Below are 12,833 nucleotides of genomic sequence, written 5' to 3' on the forward strand. Positions count from 1 at the left end.
TCGCTTTTCCAGTGTGTTGGGGTATCCAGGACTTGCTGCAGTGGGGGAACTGGGTTCTGATGATGCCAAGTAGCCTTGGTTTCTGTTGCTTAGTTTCTTGCACTTGCCTCTTGCCATCTTGTTATCTCTGGTGTTAGTTGCTCTTGTTGTTTCTGACTGGAGTCTCTCCCTCCCATGGGTCTGTGAGCCTGTGATCTTAGGTGAGTCAGCACTCCTGGGAGACCAGATCTCTCAGGGGTGGGGGTGGGGTATTTGGATCTGGAGAGCTGTGCAACAAGGTTAATTCTAGGGCACAGGTCGAGATCAGTAGGATCCTTTCTCCAGTTGCTCCATGGTTCCTGAGTCCTGTGGTCTCCTGGCAGGTCCCTCTTTGACCAGGTATTGGAGGAAAAATTTTAGTCTCACCTTCGACTTAGGAGTGACAGCACTCCTGGAAGACCAGTTCTCTCTAGGTGGGATTTGGGTCCAGAGCGCCGTGCCACAGGGCTAGCTCCTGGGTGCAGATGGAAACAAACCCATATACTCCTTAGAACAAGCTTCCAAGATAGAGAGGGGAGAGTGTCGTTGCTCATGTTAGCTAGTTATGAAAAAAAGGAACATGTGGTTGTTCTGAGTTGGCCAAGGTAAAGCATCCTTTCTGTCAAAGAGGCAGTCATCAAAAATGGCCAGATGCCAAGTACCACCACTCTTCCACTCCATGATCTCCTATTTCTGTGTCCTGTGGATCCTACCTGGTCTGCTGGGTCCTCTATTGTTACTAGACTTAGTTTAAGGTCACAGTCTGTGCACAGCAAGCCAGGTTTGGTCACCTGTCCTCAATAAACCCAATAAAACAATGAAAATATAGTGAAAAGGAACAGAAAAACAAAGATTTATTCAATGTGGCTATGTTGAAAAGAAAGACAAAGAGATCCTGCCCCGTCCTAGTGAAGGATACTATTCTTGTGATGAAGCACCATGACCAAAGCCAGTTGGGGAGCAAACGGTTTATTTGACTTATGCTTATACACCCCAGTTCATCAGTGACGGACGTCAGGACAGGAACCCAAACAGGGCAGGACTGTGGAGGCAGGAGCTGATCCACAGGCCATGGAGGAGTGCTGCTTACTGGCTTGCTCCCTATGGCTTGCTCAGCCTGCTTTCTTATAGAACACAAACCTCTTCCCCCATGGGTGGCATCACCCACAATGGGCTGGGCCTCCCCCATCAATAACTAATTAAGAAAATGCCCTACATGTCTGTCTACAGCCGTATCTTATGGAGTCATTTTCTTAACTAAAGGTTCCTTCTCTCAGGTGACTCTAACTTGAATCGAGTTGACTAAAAACCTACCCAGCACAGCCCCTTATGTTCTGAAGTGAGGTTAGGTTAAGTAGAGGGCCAGAACGAAGCACAGCTAAGCAGCCTAGGACAAGGTGTGGTGCCCACTGCTAACCCCCACTACTATCTCCCCTTAAGGTGGTCTAGAAAGCCAATCTTCTCTTAGGAGAGAAGTTTCCCTTTGGCTGGTCTAGGCTTCAAGCTTTCTCTTCTCCTGGTGTGAGGTTCCTAGGGGGGAATTCCAGTTTCTTGGAGTCTGTCCCTTGTGTCAGTAGACTGATAGCCAGAGCAAGGGACACTGTCTCTCTGGAATGCCTTCATTGCTGTGCCAAGCCGGTGACACTTTGAGCCTGATCTTTTCCAGGATTCCTATAAGGCCATCTTTTTCTCCAGTTTCTTGTCTCTTTAAAAATTAAATGTCATCCATACATGCATGGCACCTGTGTAGACACATGTGCAAACACTCATATATAAATAAATATTTATATATGCAGATGTATATAAGTAAAAATAAGTTTGTTTTATAAATTAACCCAACAGGGAAGGCTGAGATGGTTCACTGGGTCTAAAGGCCCTTGCTCCTGAGCTTGACAACATGAGTTGGACCCCCAGAACCCACGAGGTGGGAAGAGAGAAACAACTCATGAAACAACTCTCTGACCTCCGCACATGTGAAAGTGTAATCCCACATACAAACAAACATACATATATACATACATACATATACATTAGTGTTTAAGCAAAGATAATCTAGTGGATGATGTGAATACTTTAAAAAGTATGGAAAATCTGTTTACACACATTTTGCATACACATTCCCAGGGTTGTGAACTCAAGAACATCAAGGAGGAGGAGGAAGAGGAGGAGGAGGGGGAGGGGGAGGAGGAGGAAGAGGGAGAGGAAGAGGAGGAGGAAGTGGGGGAGGAGGAAGAAGAGGAGGAGGAGGAGGAAGAAGAAGAGGAGGAGGAAGAGGAGGAAGAAGAGGAGGAGGAGGAAGTGGGGGGGAGGAGGAAGAAGAGGAGGAGGAGGAGGAGGAGGAGGAGGAGGAGGAGGAGGGGAGGGAGGAAATGGTGGATCATTTCCACTCTGCTCTAGTGTTTACCGGAAGTCCCACACCCGCGGATCCCGGCCCGCAGCAGCTCTCTGCTCCCAGACCCGGTGAGAGAGAGACCCAACCGCCTGGTCAGGTGGGCACTCCTGAGGCTGCAGAGCGGAAGAGACCACCAACACTGCTCACCCCTGCCCACATCCCTGGCCCAAGAGGAAACTGTATAAGGCCTCTGGGCTCCCGTGGGGGAGGGCCCAGGAGCGGCAGGACCCCTGCCACAGACACCGCCGGACCCTGAAGGAAACAGACCGGATAAACAGTTCTCTGCACCCAAATCCCGTGGGAGGGAGAGCTAAACCTTCAGAGAGGCAGACAGGCCTGGGAAACCAGAAGAGACTGCTCCCTGCACACACATCTCGGACGCCAGAGGAAAAAGCCAAAGACCATCTGGAACCCTGGTGCACTGAAGCTCCCGGAAGGGGCGGCACAGGTCTTCCTGGTTGCTGCCGCTGCAGAGAGCCCCTGGACAGCACCCCACGAGCAAACCTGAGCCTCGGGACCACAGGTAAGACCAAATTTTCTGCTGCAAGAAAGCTGCCTGGTGAACTCAAGACACAGGCCCACAGGAACAGCTGAAGACCTGTAGAGAGGAAAAACTACACGCCCGAAAGCAGAACACTCTGTCCCCATAACTGACTGAAAGAGAGGAAAACAGGTCTACAGCACTCCTGACACACAGGCTTATAGGACAGTCTAGCCACTGTCAGAAATAGCAGAACAAAGTAACACTAGAGATAATCTCACGGCGAGAGGCAAGCGCAGGAACCCAAGCAACAGAAACCAAGACTACATGCCATCATCGGAGCCCAATTCTCCCACCAAAACAAACATGGAATATCCAAACACACCAGAAAAGCAAGATCTAGTTTCAAAATCATATTTGATCATGATGCTGGAGGACTTCAGGAAAGACCTGAACATACTTAGGGAAGCACAGGAAAACATTAATAAACAAGTAAAAGCCTACAGAGAGGAATCGCAAAAATCCCTGAAAGAATTCCAGGAAAACACAATCAAACAGTTGAAGGAATTAAAAATGGAAATAGAAGCAATCAAGAAAGAACACATGGAAACAACCCTGGATATAGAAAACCAAAAGAAGAGACAAGGAGCTGTAGATACAAGCTTCACCAACAGAATACAAGAGATGGAAGAGAGAATCTCAGGAGCAGAAGATTCCATAGAAATCATTGACTCAACTGTCAAAGATAATGTAAAGCGGAAAAAGCTACTGGTCCAAAACATACAGGAAATCCAGGACTCAATGAGAAGATCAAACCTAAGGATAATAGGTATAGAAGAGAGTGAAGACTCCCAGCTCAAAGGACCAGTAAATATCTTCAACAAAATCATAGAAGAAAACTTCCCTAACCTAAAAAAAGAGATACCCATAGACATACAGGAAGCCTACAGAACTCCAAATAGATTGGACCAGAAAAGAAACACCTCCCGTCACATAATTGTCAAAACACCAAACGCACAAAATAAAGAAAGAATATTAAAAGCAGTAAGGGAAAAAGGTCAAGTAACATATAAAGGGAGACCTATCAGAATCACACCAGACTTCTCGCCAGAAACTATGAAGGCCAGAAGATCCTGGACTGATGTTATACAGACCCTAAGAGAACACAAATGCCAGCCCAGATTACTGTATCCAGCAAAACTCTCAATTAACATTGATGGAGAAACCAAGATATTCCATGACAAAACCAAATTTACACAATATCTTTCTACAAATCCAGCACTACAAAGGATAATAAATGGTAAAGCCCAACATAAGGAGGCAAGCTATACCCTAGAAGAAGCAAGAAACTAATCGTCTTGGCAACAAAACAAAGAGAATGAAAGCACACAAACATAACCTCACATCAAATATGAATATAAAGGGAAACAATAATCACTATTCCTTAATATCTCTCAATATCAATGGCCTCAACTCCCCAATAAAAAGACATAGATTAACAAACTGGATACGCAACGAGGACCCTGCATTCTGCTGCCTACAGGAAACACACCTCAGAGACAAAGACAGACGCTACCTCAGAGTGAAAGGCTGGAAAACAACTTTCCAAGCAAATGGTCAGAAGAAGCAAGCTGGAGTAGCCATTCTAATATCAAATAAAATCAATTTCCAACTAAAAGTCATCAAAAAAGATAAGGAAGGACACTTCATATTCATCAAAGGAAAAATCAACCAAGATGAACTCTCAATCCTAAATATCTATGCCCCAAATACAAGGGCACCTACTTATGTAAAAGAAACCTTACTAAAGCTCAAAACACACATTGCACCTCACACAATAATAGTGGGAGATTTCAACACCCCACTCTCATCAATGGACAGATCATGGAAACAGAAATTAAACAGTGATGTAGACAGACTAAGAGAAGTCATGAGCCAAATGGACTTAACGGATATTTATAGAACATTCTATCCTAAAGCAAAAGGATATACCTTCTTCTCAGCTCCTCATGGTACTTTCTCCAAAATTGACCATATAATTGGTCAAAAAACGGGCCTCAACAGGTACAGAAAGATAGAAATAATCCCATGCGTGCTATCGGATCACCACGGCCTAAAACTGGTCTTCAATAACAATAAGGGAAGAATGCCCACATATACGTGGAAATTGAACAATGCTCTACTCAATGATAACCTGGTCAAGGAAGAAATAAAGAAAGAAATTAAAAACTTTTTAGAATTTAATGAAAATGAAGATACAACATACTCAAACTTATGGGACACAATGAAAGCTGTGCTAAGAGGAAAACTCATAGCGCTGAGTGCCTGCAGAAAGAAACAGGAAAGAGCATATGTCAGCAGCTTGACAGCACACCTAAAAGCTCTAGAACAAAAAGAAGCAAATACACCCAGGAGGAGTAGAAGGCAGGAAATAATCAAACTCAGAGCTGAAATCAACCAAGTAGAAACAAAAAGGACCATAGAAAGAATCAACAGAACCAAAAGTTGGTTCTTTGAGAAAATCAACAAGATAGATAAACCCTTATCCACTCTGCTCTAAGTAGGGTTGATTTGCTGTGGGGTCCAAAATGCCTTCTGTTGAATTTTGGTTTGTTTATTTGATTTGCAAATTCCTGTGAGAATTTATATCCTAGACACTGTTTTAATCAGTTCATATACATTCCCTGTACACAGTTCTCCACAAAACAACAAACTGTTAAAACAAATATTGGCTGCACCTTCTCTGTGCCATGCTGCAGAGCCTGGGTGATTCTGGATTCTGGAGAGCTTGTGGGCATGTGAGGCTCCTTCTGTGTCTTTAGCACCTGAGTTCTCTGAGGCTCCAGCAAATAAAGAAGAAGGAAACCAAGCAAAACGTGATGAAAAGAGAACTCAGTGCTGTAATGGTGACCAAAGGAGGAGAGAGGGAAAGAGGGAGGGAGGGAGGGTCAGAAGGGAGAAGGTAGAGAAGGAGGAGGAAGGGGGATGAAGGGAAGGAGGGAGAGCACTCCTCAGATGTAGGAGGGGTCAGGGAAGATGTCCTCATGGTGGTCAGAGGACAACTTTCTCTCTGGTGGCATGTGGGCTGCTGGGATAAGAATCGCGAAGGTCGGGATTGGTGGGAAGGATCCTTATCATCTGAGCCTTTGCACCTGCCCCTAGTGCAGTCTTTACTTTCTTAAGATTTTCTCCTATTGCTATTTGTGTACATGGGGCGGGGTTGGGGGAGAGGAAGAGGGAGAGGGATGGGGAGAATGTCTGCCATGGATTTATGGGTGCCTGAGAAGGCTGGAAGAGGGTAACCGATCTCAGATCCCAGCAACTGTTCCTCCATGTGGGTGCTTGGATCCAAACTCACGTACAGATTCTCAACTGCTGAGCCGTCTCCCCAGCACAGTTCCCTGCCCTCATCATTAGAGTCTCAAGGAACCCACTGCTTTACAAAGATCGGGTGTCATGGCTCTCCCCCCCCCCTTTTGATGTAGCCCTTAGTTGGTGAAGCAAACATTGATAATTACCTATTTTCAGGAGGGAGCTCTTCATTAGCCACAAGCTTCCATGTCCCCTTCGTTAAGTGAGTCAGGAGCTGAGCCTGTGTGCTCAGTGACAATCCTTGTTTATAAAAGCTTTCTAAGATAGAGACAGAAAAAAATATTTTCCCACTGTACTTCAAAGGGGCTGAAAGCAGCAAGCCTCATAAAAACACGAAATGCTGAGGCTCTACTCCAAGGGTGGGGGTGCTTGAAAATTTTCTATTTGAGAGAAAGGCTCTCAGCTTCAAGCTGCCCCTAGGTCTCACAGCTCAACATTAGATGAAGGGCTTCTGCCTCCAAGATTACCATTGCAGAGGAAGTTTCAGAAGCCATAGTCTGTAAACTGAATCCCTGGGGACATTCTCAGAGCTCCAGCTCCTGCATCTAGAGCGGAAACCCTCCCCACCTCCACACCCGTCTCAGGTCAGCAACTCCGTACCCCAGTTACAGCAATTCCTTTCTATTCTTTCCCTTGAGTCAAAGGCCGGCACCAGCTCTATCCTGCACTCCATAGTGGCTGGTGCTGCTTGCTGGTCTGTTCCTCAGCTAGCCCAGGCTACTACTCCCAGTGATTCTTTAGAAAGACAAGTAGCTGTCACTCCTGCCCCAAAATACACAGCTTGAGAACTGACTGCCCTTAAATGCTCTCTTCTGGGGTTGACTGAGCTTATGGAACTGGGTCATCTTTCTATCCCATCCTTTTTGTCTACCCTAAAACAAAGTATAGGGAGGAACAGAGGGAAGGAAGAGGCGGGAGAAAGAGGTCTGGAGTCTACTCAGGACCAAATTGAGCTACCTCCCTTCCCTACCCAAGGGTCATTCCTGAGCCCAAAGGAGAGATGGCTCAGTGGTTAGGAACATATGCTGACCTTGCAGAGGTCTTGGTTTCATTCCTTAGGCTCCCAACTGAGCTGTCCAGCTGGATGCTCCCTAAGTGCTGAGTCAGACCCATTGGCAGGAGCCAGAATAGCAAAGGATAAGGAAAGCAGCAGAAGACAGGTGGGAGAGCTGGAACTGTCCCTTTCCACTTGCTTTCTGATCCTGGCTAGGGTTGTGACATCTCGAAGGGTTTCTGAAGCTTTCTTTTTTATTGCCACACTTGGACTTTGGGCATCAGTGTTCATGTCTCCCAAGTTTCAGGGTCTAGGACAGGTTTGGAGGAACCTAGCAGGTTATCTTGCATAGGCTTTAGGGTTAAAAGTGTATTCCCACTGTTGGTGAGATAGTTCAGAGGGGAAAGGCACTTGTGCCCAAGCTTGAAGACTTGAACCCATGGTGGGAGGAGAGAACTGACTCCCAAAAGTTTCCCTCTGACCTCCACACACTCCATGGCACATGAATGCCTTAACATACATGCATGCGTGTGCACGCGCGCGCGTGTGTGTGCACGCACACACACACAAGCATGAACATGCATACGTATGATATGGATTTGAATGAGAATGACACCCCATAAGACTCATATATTTTAGTGTTTGGTCCCCAGTTAGTGGAACTGTTAGAGAAGGATTGGAGGCGTGGCCTTGTTGGAGGAGGTGTGTCACTGAGGTATCTTTGAGCTTTAAAAGTCCACAACAGGCCCAGTCCTTCTGTGCCTGTGGCTACAGATCAGGATGTAAGCTCTCAGCAGCTCATGTGTTCCTACCTGCTGCCACACTCCACACCAAGATGGCCATGGACTCACCCTCTGAAACTGTAAGCAAGTCCCCAACTAAATTCTTCCTTCTTATAAGTTGTCTTGGTCATGGTGTCTCTTCACAGCAGTAGAAGAGTGATGAAGACATACCCTGATGATTTTAACAAGTAGCATAAAATGAAGTTATGTTTTCAGAATATTTGTTTTGTCTTTGGTGGCACAGGACACTCAGATCAGTTTGGTCTCAGGTATCAGCATGTGCCCCAACCTCACACCACAACCCGACATCATCATGGTGTCAGGCAACAGCCCAGGCTACTAACATCCGGGTGGTCTTCTATGGCAACATGGACCACAGATATCAGCACAGACCCCAGCTGTGGTGAGCTAAAGACCCGGAGAGGTTAACATGGTCTCAGTGGTTGTGCAGGCTCCCGTTCCTCACCACCACCAAGTCTCCAGTTCCACCTTTCTCCAGTGTACTAACCCCTCAGCTTCACTGTCTTTTCCATCTCCCCAGTGATTACTACACCTTTCCCATCTCTCCGTCACACATTGGTTCTGTAGTGGTTCCCAAGGCAGGCGTCGGCCACCCTAGCACCCAGCGAGTCACCTAAACATTTTTAAAATGTATTTTTATTAGTTAATTTTTATTGAAAAAAAAACTTCTTTTACACAATACATTCTAGTCACAGGTTCTTTTCCTCTAGCAACTCCCAGCTCCTCCCCCCTGACCCCGTGCCCTTTCTCCCCCTTTCTCTGTAGAAAGCAGGGGTTTCCTTAAGTGTGGTTTAAGGGTGGCCCTTGAGTCTTTATACCTCGTGAGACTCCATCGTGGAAATCTAAAATTTCCTATGCCAGCAGACGCCAGTTGGAGATAGCTTCTTGGCTGGGAGTAGAAGTTAGTGTTCACATCCTCTCTCTGTGGCTCAGACTTTTTCAGTCCGTGTGCATGCGGCTTATATGTTTTTTTTACAAGATCTAACAGAAGGACAAGCTCTCTCTGCCCCACCCACCTTTGACAGCTATGCTGTGTCAACAATTCAGCTCATCTCTATTGCCCTGCAAAGGATCATTTTGAAGCAATTTCTGGAGTTCATAATATCTAATCCATAAACAACACATATGTTTCATGAAACATCAGTGATCTTTCATGCAGCACAACCAGGAAGCAGCAAGGGCATCTAGAATGTTCTGACAATTCCCTTCTAAGGTCAAGTGTACGTGGTAGCCTCTCTCCCCTGGCTGCGGTTCACACTCTGTGGCTTGTTTAAATCAGACTCTGGGTAAGAGCAACTTCACTGCTGCTTCAAGCTCTGTATTTGAACACTTCCAGATTCCGTGTATTTCTTTTTGGAGAATTTTATTCCACTTCAGACTCTTGTCTGTTTCTTGTCACTGACTCTGCCTTTTTTGTTAATCCTGTGTTTATTTTGCTTCACCTCTGTCCTCTTAAGTGAGAGGACAAGAGGGGAGGAGGGAAAGAACAGGAGTTCCATAGAGAAGACGTTGTGAGGTCAGAAAGTTGTACTCCCAGTGAGGCTCCCTTACACCGGATGTGGTATATAGCTTTGGCTTTTGGGTTTTCTCCAAGACAAGTGAAGAAGAATCTGGGAATTTCCTATCATGTCCTCATCCATTTAATCTCCTTGCTTTGGAGAAGGTAGCCCTCCCTTAGAAGGCCTTGCTCCTCCCCAGACCGCTTTCTCAAGACATTCAGCTCCTGTGACAGGGACCTTATCCCAATCTGTTGAATGCTGTCCAGACAGAATTCCTGAGACAGGGTCATGCACAAAGAGAATTTATTTCTCACAGTTCTGGAGACCAAAATGTTTAAAGCCAGCAGGCTCCATGTGGACAATGGCTGTTCTCTGAGTCAGAGAGTAGCACACAGTGAGGAAGCAGGACTTTGTGAGATGGGATGGGGTTGGGGGAAGAAGTGGGTTCCATAGTGAGGAAGTGGGGCACTAGGAGGACTGAGACTAGGAGAGAAAGTAGGACACTGGGGAGGAAATGGGACCCTGGGGAGGAAGTGGGAGCCACAGAACAGAAGTGGGGCTCTGGGAAGAAAGTGGGACCCACAGGGAGGAAGTGGGACCTAATGAATCAGCCTGCCTCCATCGTTGGCTTAAAAGCTATCTTATAGTGAAGACGAACTAGGTCCATTCCTGTTAATAATTAAACTTCTGTTTCTCAAGGATTGGGCTATGCCCCACCTGTGACCTCAACTACAAATGCTTCTATGCTGCCTGTTCCAGGAAACAGAATCATGTCTTTGTTTCAAAAAGTTATTATAACTGTCTTGTAACCTTACCTTTGCTTCAAATGGTTGTTATGGTTACTTGTTGTGATTACCTTGCTACGACCAACTGGCAATCATGTCTTTGTTTCAGGAGGTCGTTATTATTAACTTGTTATGATGTTCTGCTGCCGTAACCCCATTTATTTTGCCCACCAAATCCCCCATTTGGAAACCCCCTACCCCTGAACTGTAAAAACCTCACTTCCTCATGTCCAAGGCTGACCTCTTGAATCCTGCCTTAGGAAGAGGCAGCCCGTGTACATAAATAATAAATCTTGCTTTAATCAATTGCTTGCTTTGATTAATTTGGTGATGATGATTTGTGTCAGTGGCCTTTCTCCTTGCATCTTCAGGGTTAACAGACCCTCGGGGGAAAGTGGGATCCACAAGAAGAGAGATCATGCATTTTTAACACTATAAGATTAATAATCTTAAGTGACCCATCCTCATGACTTTATTTAACCCTAATTATCTCCTCCAAAATTCCAACTCCAAATGCATTCATCATGTAGATTTATGGGTTCTACTTGTTGACATATGAACTTTGGGGAGATATATCTAGACCATGGCTGTACCGGTCACCTCTGGGAGTTGTTAAGGAAGCTTTGTCGGTCGTTAGTCAAAGGCCACCAGGAACACTGAGGGAGTTCAACATCATGGGGATTCATGGATGGTTTAGCAAGCATCAGGAAAGTTCGAGAATTGCCCTTGAATTTTCTGGATGGGGGTTGAGAAGTGGGGGACTGGCCCTGTGACTGAGGAAGAAGGAAGGCAGGAGTTGTACACAGTAAAGAGCCAAGCCACTGTCATTCACAGAAAAGAGGCTATACTTCAGGTGTGAACAGCTTTCTACTTTGTGCCAGTCCTCAGCCATGAGCCTATTTTTATCTTCTGCCATGGTTGCAGAGTGGCCTTGTCTGATGTAGAGAGTCTGTGAAATTATTGTTCCAGAGGAGACAGCCGAGGATCTCTGTGGGTGTCCAGCCAGCTCCTAGCTCCAGGCTAGAACAGTCCATGTCAGCTCTTGATAGCACTTGTTCTTTCAGCTCCACAGTCTGGCATGGAGCCCCTCAAGCTGTCGACTCACAAGGCCGGCCAACCAGTTTTCACTGGCAGCCCTCCGCTTAAGCTTTCTCTACCTGCAGGCTTGGTTAGTGACCACTTAGAGATTGTGTGTGTGTGTGTGTGTGTGTGTGTGTGTGTGTGTGTGTGTGGTGTGTGTGTGTGGTGTGTGTGTGGTGTGTGTGTGTGGTGTGTGTGTGTGGTGTGTGTGTGTAGTGTGTGTGTGTGTGTAGTGTGTGTGTGTGTGGTGTGTGTGTGTGTGTGTGTGTGTGTGTGTGTGTGTACACAAGCATTTGTTGTGGAGGATGTTCATGAAAGTTCAGGTGCACATATGGGCTGTGTGCACACGTTGTACATCCTAGTTGTTTTGTCTACAGTAAGTCCCAGGAATCCCCCAGTCTCCTCCCCAGCTCTGGACTTACAAGGTTTAACACCACGCCCTGGCTTTTACCAGGGTTTTGGGAATCAAACTCAGGTCCCTGTGTCTGAGTGGCAAGCATACTCTTGGAGCTGTTTTCTGGCTTCCGAATTTTTCTTTCTTTGTTGAACATTCTTTCGATCCCCATCTTTCCATCCTTCTCCCTCCTTCCCTCTCACGATTGTTATCTTAGAGGACTTCAGGGAGGGAGCAGAGGTGGGTGGCTGTGCTGCCCAGCATGCTTTGCTGAAGTCTGATCCTGCTTTCAGCTCTGCTGACTTCTCAGGAAATTGCTCCTCCGTGAGGTCCTCCTGTCCCCAGGAAGAGACGCCTGATTCTTTTTTTTTTTTTTTTTTTTTTTTGTTCTTTTTTTCGGAGCTGGGGACCGAACCCAGGGCCTTGCGCTTCCTAGGTAAGTGCTCTACCACTGAGCTAAATCCCCAGCCCCGAGACGCCTGATTCTTGAGTTCAGTGCATCCCTTTCCTGATGAGATGGAGGAACCGTGCGGCCACAGGCTGGTCAACGTGATGAAACTTCTGGCTCCTCGTTAAATAAGAACCGTGCTTTTCTGAAGGCTTTCTGCCTTATCATCAGGCTGGCCGCCGAGGCTGTGGCGTCCTGGTGGAGTCGCATGGATCCATTTGCTTTCCAAGGCAGATTTCCCATGGTTAAAGAGACTTTGTTCCTTTCTGTCTGGCTCACTAGACACATTTGCTTCCTGCAGACTGTCCAGGGAGCAAATGGACAGTTGAATGAGAACCACGTTTCTCATCTGTGGGGTTCAGCATCTTTAATTAGCTCACCGGACAGCTACCCATCTCCTTTAGACTATGCATTATTAATGGTCACAGGGAGGAGACATCCGTTTCATGTAATGATGAGCCTACACTGTCTGTTTCAGCAATTGGCTTCACTCAGTTGTACTCTGTGGAGAAATAATGGCAAGATTGCAGAGGAATCATCATTAGGAGTACGTCCTGGGGAGCCCAG

This window comes from Rattus norvegicus, chromosome 18 (genome assembly GCF_021556685.1).
Source record: "Rattus norvegicus strain SHRSP/BbbUtx chromosome 18, alternate assembly SHRSP_T2T, whole genome shotgun sequence".
In the NCBI taxonomy this organism is placed as follows: Eukaryota; Metazoa; Chordata; class Mammalia; order Rodentia; family Muridae; genus Rattus; species Rattus norvegicus.